This window comes from Cupressus sempervirens, chromosome 11 (assembly GCF_028749045.1).
Source record: "Cupressus sempervirens isolate cs-2001-9-10 chromosome 11, ASM2874904v1, whole genome shotgun sequence".
NCBI classification, from domain to species: domain Eukaryota; kingdom Viridiplantae; phylum Streptophyta; class Pinopsida; order Cupressales; family Cupressaceae; genus Cupressus; species Cupressus sempervirens.
Window position 1 is genome coordinate 57,611,795 of NC_143128.1, and position 11,298 is coordinate 57,623,092.

An 11,298-nucleotide genomic window follows, 5' to 3' on the forward strand; every position below is an offset into this window, starting at 1 on the left:
AAGATGAAGTTGGTTGTTGCTCTTTCTTTGAGCATCAAAGTGTGGGACACACTTTTCTATTTACCTGGGGAGTCTGATGCAGGAGCATCTTGGATTTACTTGGTGACTACTTTGGAGTTCATGGAAGGAGGCTTAGTAGTTACTTTGGAGGATTTTTGGATTGGTGCTTGGCATACACTAGGAGCTCGGCATGGTCTGGGAGGAGCTCGGCTTTTCTTAGGAATTTTTTTTCCTATTGTAGGCCATGTATCTAATTTTCCACAATGAGTTAGAGAATTAAAATTTTAGAGATAGAATAGGGCCTAGATTTCTAACTATTTTTTGAAGCTCAAGTTCTAATTGATCCGGAGCTAGGAGATATCACTATTTTACTAAGACATCAATTTTGGGAATTTAATTGTTGTAGGAGGCCGACTTTGGCATTTAATTTATGTATTTGCATTTAATTTGTGTTCTGGGCCAACTTGTGGCTTAGATTGGTATAATTAGGGGTTACTGGGAAGTCTTTAGGCATTATTCATCCATCGTGGAGAAGTGGAGGAGCTTGGAAGAGCAAATTTTGAGAAGGGCTAGTAGTTGCAGCTTGGAAAACAAGGAGATTGCTTGGTGGGCTTGCGAGCACAAGTTGAGATCTTCCTTGGAGGTTTCTACCAAACTGTGGGTCTAGATTAGCTAGGGTTTGGGTTTGGATCTTGAGGGATCTTGCAGAACTATTACTTGCTTTATATTTGGCCATAATCGGGAAGGCCTTACAGCCTGACACATTGCATGTAATCAGTTATATTTTATGAATATATTATTATGATTTGGTATCAGATCTTGCATTATTGCTCCTTGTCCTTGTGTTGTTCTCACTGTATGGTTGTATAGCTAGGGGCTAGGACATCTCCTTTGGGGATTCTCCTACCTTGCACTACATCACCCCACCAGGATCGACTCCCCATCCTAGAGTGGCTAGATGGGAAGTAAAATCAATCCTTGTTCATACATAGGTTTTTCTGGTACAAAACGAGCCACCTCAAATAAATTCATTGCTCCAACCTAGAATACAATTAATTCGGCATGAGCCACATGAGCTCCAAGTAATTTTCCTAACAAATTAATAAGTCAAGCATTACCAACCCACCAAGTGAAAGTAGTGGTTTCTTGGTCACGACCAGCTAAAGTTAGAGTTCCATTAAAGAGCATTTCCATTGGGTAGAACCTCCTCAGGGAACATAAGATTTTAATGAGGCTGATCCTGAGCTCGCATACAAGCATGAATACCTTCATTCAAAAGAATATTTTTTGTATAAAAAGTCTCAAATTTAGGATCTTCTGCTACACGAATCTCTTGGGAAACAAAATCATAAGCACGTAAGTTTAGAGCTAGGCCAACTACTCCAATCGCACTCATCCATAAACCGGTTATTAGCACAAATAACATGAAGAAATGTAACCAACGTTTATTGGAAAAATAAACCCCAAAAATTTGGGACTAGAAATGGTTCACAGTGACCATAGAATAAGTTTCTTTGGCTTGAGTTGGGTTAAAAGCACAGAATGTATTTGTACCATCACCGTCTTCAAATAAAGTATTTTCTACGATAGCACCATGAATAGCACATAGAAGAGCAGCACCCAATACTTTGGCAAATCCCATCATATGAAATGGATTCAAGGTCTAATTATGAAAACCTTGAAAAAAGAGGATAAATCAAAAAATAGCTGCTATGCCAAAACTAGGCGCAAAAAACCAACCAAACTAACCTAATGGGTAGATCAAGAATACAAAAACAAAAATAGCAATTGGAGTAGAGAATGCAATTGCATTATAAGGTCATAATTGCATAGATCGAGCAAGTTCATATTGGCATAACATAAAGCCTATTAGACCAAAAGCACCATGAAGAGAAACGAAAGTCCATAGACCACCTAATTGACACCAATGAGTAAAATCTCCTTGTGCTTCAAGACCCCATAATAGTAGCAAAGAATGTACCAAACTATTAGCAGGGGTAGAAACTGCATCAGTTAAAAAATTGCAACCTTCCAAATAGGAACTGGGCAACCTGTGAGTATACCATGAAGTCCCCTCCCAAGGGCAGGTTCTTATGCATTATTCACCTGTTTGCCATTGGAAACACCACTTCCCGTTTGACTTGCATGTGTTAAGCATTCCGCCAGCGTTCATCCTGAGCTAGGATCAAACTCTCAATGGAATTCAAAGTTTCATTATTTAATTACTTAGAGCTCCCTTCTTGGTGGACGAAGTCGATTTACGAATTATCTATCATCTGTATGATATATGTATAATCATATATCTTAAACCTTAAATATTCAACTTTCTTAAATATTCAAAACCTAACCTAAAATAGTAATTATAAATAGTAATTTATTGTTAAATTTTCTAGTTACAGTTATATATTAACTTACTAATTATATACACACACACATATATAGATATATATTAATAGTCATATGATTATTTGCTAGTTAAGAGCTTATATATATAAAGAGGTTATATATATTCTAAATAGTCAATAGAATATGGAACTATAGATTCATTATATATATATATATATATATATATATATATATATATATATATATATATATATATATATATATATATATATATATATATATATATATATATATATATATATATATATATATATATATATATATATATATATATATATATAATATTCTATTATTTGCTAGTTATATATATATTATTAGAATATGGATTAGAATATGGAACTATAGATTAATTTTTTTTTTCTATATTTATTAACAATAATATATTCTATTATTGAATTATGTGGATGTGTAATTATGAGTTTTTTTGCTCCATTACAGGATAGAATGTTCATTAAAACATTGATACGTATCAATCTTCTATGATACGTTATACTTTATCTTCTTTTCTGGTGGATTATTATTATTACATTAAATTACATTATCAATATATTATAAATGTAAACCCCCTAGCCTCTTTTTATTCACGATATAAATATAAGAAAAGAGCGAACATAAATAACGAAGAGAACTAGGGATAATCAATTTTGAATTGATGACTTTCACCACATCAAGGTGACACTCTATTACTAAGTTATATCCCTTTCCTATCCTTATCTAGAAGGGAAATTGTAAGAACTTCCCATTCCAAAAGAATCAAGAAATTCAACGAAACTATATCATGATTCCTCAGAAGGAATCTGTAACAATTTCCAAATTGACATTTTCTACTTAAAAACAAAATTTGTAACTAAATAGGCTATTAATATTGCTGCATTTCAAAAAAAACTTTTCCTATATTTTCTTACCTTGTATTGTCGATTGGTGCACATAGCTGCTTAGAGCATATATTCTATTGATACCATTTTATCATAGGCCTTTGAAATAATTCTCAGTATCCAAACCATGCCACCCAAACCAAAGCACAAAAGTCAAAATTTTGAATCAAATTGATTCCTAGTTCAAATAATGCATAACTACATGGATACGCTTGCATTAACCCATCAATTTTGAATTGAATTTGTGATGAAACAAAATGAAATGATATTTTGAGATATCAATAAAAAATGAGCATGTTAATGTAAATAATAAAAATGGATTAAAAAAAAGATTATCACTCTTATTGTTTTTAATAGAGAAAGAAAAATGAAACGACCATAATTAAAACGGTCACTCTCTACTCTAAATTCAACACACTTCAATTTTGGTATCTTTATTGAGACTGATTTTTTATTCTTATTCATAATATTATTTGTAATAAATTATTTTAATAAATTATTGAATCATTTCTTTCTCTTGAAATTTATTCAATTTTTACACACGTCTCCTTTTGGGAGATCTACACCTGTTATGTGGCACAGAAGTTACCTCATAAATATTCTTTATTTTTATACCACTTTGATAAATAGCTCACAATGCTGGTTCTTTCCTCGGACCATTGCCAAGTAGCATAACTTCTGCTTCTTTAAGAAGACCTTGATTTACTAAGGTATGAACAACATTTTATGTTGCAATCTGAGCAACAAATGGTGAACGTCTTTTTGTACCTTTGAATCTGCAAGAATTGGCAGAAGACCAAGAAACCGCTTGCCCTTGTGTATGTAACAATAACAATGGTATTGTGAAAACTTGTTCGAACACAAATAACTCCTTTCAGTATTCAATGTTTAGTTTTACATGGCAAAAATCTTCTTGTAGCTCTACGTGGCACATATTTTATTGTTTTTTTTGACACAAATTTTTTCGTATTTTTTGACACAACACAAATATTTTCTTGTTATAATTTTTGATCAATTTTGATATTTTGAAGTAAAAATAAATAAATTCTAAAATAGATTATAATCTATTTTAGAAAGACTATAATCTATATGAATATGACGCCAAAATTTATTTATTCTATAATTCCTTATAATGAGAATTATCCCTGTTTTTGTTTATGCATGGAATTGTAACAAATTACAACAAGGTGTTTCCGTCTATGAATTAGGCGGCACTTTTTGCAAAGTTTGTGAATAGAAGCACACATTTTCATATTTGTGGTCATTTTTTGAATACTAAAATCTTTTGTTAATGAGCCTCATCGATAGCATCATCCTTTTATTTGATGGGATATCTATATATTATACGTCCTTTGCTTAAATCATAAACAAGTAATTCAACTCTTACTCTATCCCCCAGTATTACTTGTATTGTTCGACATCTCATTTTACCCAATATAACCATTAAAACATCTATATCATTATCTAGATGGACTAAAAACATAGCATTAGGATATGCTATGGTAACTATGCCATCAATAGTGACAAAATTCTTTTTGGTACTCATTTCTAGATTTTTGTTATAATTATAATATTATTAAACTTTGTTATTAACCTAACTATGACATTAGATTTCTAAAAGAGAAGAGTCATTTAATTAAATAAAAGACATTTCATTTTTTTTCGTTATGGCTTGGACCTTTCATGGCTGATATTGGTGTGCAAACTCCTTTCTTTTATATTTTAAGAGAGAGAGAAATGATATATGATTTATTTGAAGCTACCACGGGTATGCGAATGATATATATATATATATATATATATATATATATATATATATATATATATATATATATATATATATATATATATATATATATATATATATATATATATATATATATATATGTATGTATGTATGTATATATGTATATAAGTATATATGTATATATAATTAATTATAAATGAATATTATAAAGTTCTAAACTAATGGATCACTCTTTTAATGATTTAAAATATTGATATTGAGCTTGTCAATTATGAAGAGATATTAATAATTAATTTAATTAAACTCAGTTTAATTAAGATTAGTTATTAGAATATATAATCGAAGTTTTGATTCATTGAGAGTGTCAATTTTTAAACAATGTTATATAAACAAAATATTATTAGATCAATTAGAAAATTAAGTCTAATAGTTTTGGGAAGAAACTTTTATCTATCAACCAAATACATGGGTTAGGAAAAACGTGAAATTTCTCCACTTAATATAATTTGGAAAAACATAAACTGAGACTTTTACATTTGAAAACTTAGCAAAACCAAAACATGTGTTTACATTGTGTATTCTTTATGCTATTTTTTTGGGTTTTGGGTTGACTAGTGTTGACCAGTATAGGACATCTACCAGAGGCTTGGGGGTTATATGATTGTGATGTCATGATGATGTTTTAATCTCGATCTTTATAAACCCAACCATGGTTTGTGATGGAATGCTCTATGTATTGATTGTGATTACTGATTGTTATAGTTGAGAATCTTGTGTATGAGACTCTTGACCTAACCATTATTTTTGGTCATCGATCAGTTATCCTTGATTATTTTCTAGTTGCCATGATGGGACTAAGATGTGGATTTATTCTTGATGATGGCATGTTGTGACATGTTTGACTCAACCATTTTTGGAGTCTTCGATCAGTTTGATTGAGATATATTTTGGTTATTGAGAACCATTGGATATTTGATTATCAGTGATACTTCAGTTGCCAATAGAGAGCTGTTGTGTTCATGATTTTCTATGGATGTTTTCTCATGGAGATTTGATGCTTTTATGCATATTTGATGATTTTATTATGGATTATCTTTTGTTATTTTGAGATTTATGAGTCCATGAGCATTAGGGTAGGATATCTGAATGTAGTGATAGGAAGTGGCTCACAATGGGGGCCGGGGCCCTAAGAGGCTACCAGGGTAACTCATTGTAAGTTGGATTAATAAGTGATAACATTCACACCTAATACTAACTGAATGAACCTAAAAAGATAAGTGTTTTGTTCTCGCCCATGCCTTGAGCGCTTGTACAAGCTAGGATGGGAGTAGTGAGATGCATGGTTGCGACCTTGCATTCTGTAGTATGCCTCGTCAGTAAGAGAGGATACTAGTGGCCGCATGAAATCAATATGGACCCGTGGAGTTTAGCTAACTGCTAGGGTAACTTGTATGTGATAATTGCGATGACACTTTCCCGCTTGCATAGTAGGTTCCTACATGTCATTGTGTGCCTCTGGGATTAGATGTCAGATTTTGTGTTTGGAACCTTTGAGTTAGTATACTTTTAGCATTCCTGGACTTATAGAGATATGTGCTATGTGATTTTGATAGCTTGTTTGGCACTTGAGATTATCTCCTTAGCAAGGTGGGAGTGGACCACTTAGGTATCACACGGTCAGGTGGTAGTGTATTTTCCACTCTTATAATTTTGAGATTCATTGAGACATCGTGGTTGATGCGTCCTTCATGATGGTGGGTATGTATCCTTTTTCATTGATGATTAGCATATGTTAGATGATGTTATCTTATGCTTTTTTTTGCATGTTAGATTACTTCTACATATGATGTTGTATTTATTAGGAATGACATTCCTACTATGTTAATACCGATGATCTCTTCAGTGATTTGAGATGTTATGCACGGAGGGATGGCTAGGATCCACGATGGTCTAATGATGCTATTGACGGTTGGGAGGAACCGTGCACTTAGTTTATTATGTTTGATCTTTATGATGTATGTTTATATCTTCTATGATGGTGTATCATGTAATTGTCTTTACTTGATGTATCATGGATTAGAATAGGATGATGTACCTTATTCTACAAATGTATATTCTTTGTGCCTATCATACCTTGTGACATGTACAGTGGATGATTGAGTATTTGAAATGTAATGTATAAACATTGGACTTATCATTATTATTTCATGTGGATGATGTACTAGATGGATTCATGTATGGAATTCAACATTAAGGGATCTTAAAGAATGTAATCTGTTATTTATGTTAGGTTTACTTTCAGATGGACAATGCTATTGCTTTCGTTATTGTGCGTAAGTTTTATGTGATATTTACTTTCATGAAAAAAAAAATTTGTTTCTAAACTTAGTGAAATTCTAGGTTAATTCTTTGGATCCCTTGGGGGGGCATTACACACACACACACACACACACACACACATACATACATACATACATACATACATACATACATACATACGTATATATATATATGTATATATATATATATGTATATGTATATATCTATATATATGTATGTATGTATGTATGTATGTATATACATACATACATACATACATATATATATATATATATATGTATATGTATGTATATATATGTATATGTATGTATATATGTTTATATATATATATATATATATATATATATATATATATATATATATATATATATATATATTTGTCCTTATGAATGGACATGTCTATTCTTATTTAGTATCCATATAAATATATGGTTGCTTCATTTTAAAAATACATACCACAATGGAAATGCCATTCCATTGCAATGATCCCACAAAATAACAGAAAGGAGATATTCAACATCAAGGATCTCAATAAATGAAATTTCTTCACTAATGGAAATGCTATTTAATCTTTATTAGAATGTGATTTTAATGGCTATAATTTGGTTTTCATTGATTTCAACATGGTTTTAATTAGTGTTAGTATCTTGTGTTTCAATCATGCATAAATGGACCTAAACTGACATGTTTCCAAGAATTGAGGTGTGTCACTTAGTTATGTATTGATCGTCTTTCTCACCAATAGCTTGTGCTTCATGTGTTTTTCATGACCAATGGTTGAGCATTACCTATATTACTATTTTATTCCTTGATGGTTGCTTGGATCATTATGGTTTTTGCATGGAGGTTATGTTTTGGGTCAATCCTTTGCAAATTGTGTTGAAGATTTTGGTCCCAAGATTTATTAGAACATTAACTTAGATGTAATGGTGAGGTTAGATCATGTTCTAGATGCTCCCATGAGTCTTTGTACCTCTAAATTTGAATTATTTCCTTTCACAAAATGAAGCAAAAAAATCTTTAATGGTTATGTAGTGAATGCTCCTCTAGCTATGATGTAAGAATTTTCCTAAGGAAAAGAATGAAGATACCAAAATTTAGAAGTTCAATAGATAGCACAAGAGAAACAAAAAAATGATACTCAAGTAAATAGATTCACTAATGATCAATAAATAAAAAGATTTTAGATTGGGTACAATGTATAGGTGCTTTAGTATATAAGCAATGCATGATAACTAGGAGTGATGGAGAGATAAGATATCAACCACACAAGGTGTAACCACATGTCGACCAAAGGTGGATCATCCTCTATTGTGTAAAAATGTATTTGCAAAATGAGAGAATGATAATGTGATAAGAGCAAGGTAAAAGCACAAATCTATGTCACCATTTATGATACCAAAATCTATTTTGGTCAAATCTCATTTCTCTATCAAAACTCATTTTTTTTCAAAAACTAAAAATACCCTTTTATAGATCTTATATTCAATATCATCATTATATAAATTTTTGAGTGTTTTGATTAGTTATAATATGTTATAATCTCAAAATATTATAAGTCAATATTTCAACATCTCAAAAGATGCTCCCTCAAAAAAGGAAAAAAAAATAGTAAATCATATCAAAAAAATTTTAAAATTATATTTATTTCTAGAGGAGAGAATCCTATTCATGAATATGTAATTTTTTTTCAAGAAGGTATAGATTTGATAGGGAAGTTTTGACTGTAATGTCCCCATTTTAGCAGTTGACCAATTGTGTGAGCCTTAGCCTTGTTCTACATGGTCCCGAGGGCTAACGAAGGGTTTAATGGGATCTTGGAGTGTTTTGGCCTAGTCATTTCCAGTTTGGGCCAAAATGAAGTTGATATACTGAATTTCAAGCATACTTACTATTTTTAGTAAGTCGACAGGACATAGTGCAGGTCAATTTTGGTGATTGGATTTGATACTCCTTGGTGAGAGCTTTCTGATAAGCTATCACTCGCATTATTCAGAGTCTAATTGCTAATACATTTTAATGTCTAAAGTTTTATTAAAGTAACACTTAATTTAATTGTAAAATATTAAAGTGTTACTTCAATATTTATTTTATGGGGATGTGTACCCAAGGGAGACATAAGGAGTATTTTAATATATGTTTTATATAGTACACATCTTTTATCCCACATTGCCGATATGAGTTGAGCGGACCCTTGGAAATAGAATAAAAGGAAGCATTTGTGACTTCATTAGACAGGTTGAATATGAGAAGAAATTGGTGTGTGAGTTGTAGCTCCGTTCTTGGCATTTGAGGATGTTTATCCTCTCTTGTAACATTCTAGACGTCATTCCCTTGGGGTTTGGCCTTTGGAATTCTTTGTTATCGGCTTCATTATCAGGCAGTTTAGTTGCATTTTCGGCTACAGGTGGATTTGGTATTTTTCTCATATCTTCTTCACTACTTGTCTGAAACTTATGCCACTTTGATGAACGATATTATGAAAGTAGTGGACTGATTGAAGGACAAAGTATTGTAGCAACAAGTTTGAAAGCATGGGCTGGAGTATTATGTCAATAATGCTGAAGTAATTAGTGAGTTGATAAATCTGTCATGTATTTGGTTTTATGAATTCTGAAAATAACATTTATTTGGTTGTAGTTCATTTCCAGTTTGCATTTTATTGTAGTTTCTTCCTTGTTTATGTTGTATGATACCAATTCCATGCACAAAACACAAAAAACAAATAAATGTTTGATTTCTGGAGTTATAAGGGGTTTAAAACATTAAACGGAGAAATAAGAGGTTGAATGCAAACTGTTTGACATAATTCCTTTCAGCAATTTGGTTTAGTTTTTGGGGCATTCAGGGGTGCCCATTATAGTGGTATCAGAGCTATAAGTCCTGCCATCCTATGGAGGTCTTATAGGGAATTTGGAATAGTCGAATAGAGGGAAAAGTGTTTGATGAAATGTCAAAAGACTAAAATAAAAAATAAAAAACACAGGCTAAGCATTTATGTTTGAGCATGCGACAAGGGCCTTATAATTTTTGCGATACTAGAGAAAAAATAAAAAGGATTTCAGACTTACAAAGCAAACAATCTAGTACATCCATGCAGGGGGACATTGAATCCAGCCATACAGACATAGAGGAGATATTCTTTGATCAGGACAACAATATGGGTGATCGAGATAACAGGAATATAGGATTAGGTAGAGGCGAAAATGCCGGTCCAGATCAGGGGGACGTAATGTTTAGACAATTATTGGATACATTAGAGCAAGGGCAGCGTATGCAGTAGGAGTAGAATAGGTGAAGGACATGATGTCACAGCTCATGGCTAAACAGATGGGTGTCAATATTAGTCCAGGTGATGCCAACAACAAAAACAATAACAATGAGGGAAACAATAACAATGGGAGAAACAATAACCATGGAGGCCAAGGCAACAACAATGGTCCTAAGAATAACATTAATGGTACTAATGGACATGACAACAATGGGAATGAGGCTGATAACTTTAGACACGTTGCACGCACAGCATAGACTGTGAGCTCGAGACCTCTTCTACTCACCTTCCCACCCAAAGATCTAGTTCAACCAGTAAACAAACCACAGATTATCGAGTTATAGGATCAGTTTAAGAGGGACTGGGAGGCTAGTGGACCGGAGTTTCAGGCAGATATTTCCCTCAGAGATTATATGGACTTGAGGATGAGACACATGCCTAGAGCAGGAGGGAGGAATCAAAACTTTGAGCTGAGGAAGAAAGTTGGAAAACTTTCCTTACCTTATTATGATGCTTTAGGGAAGATTACTGCACGAGCCTAGGTGTAGAAGGTAGATACATACTTGCAACTAAATCCTATGCCTCAGGAGGAGGCTATCAAGTATGCGGCTATGCACCTGGATGGCATTGCACATGAATGGTGGCATCATGGCATGGTG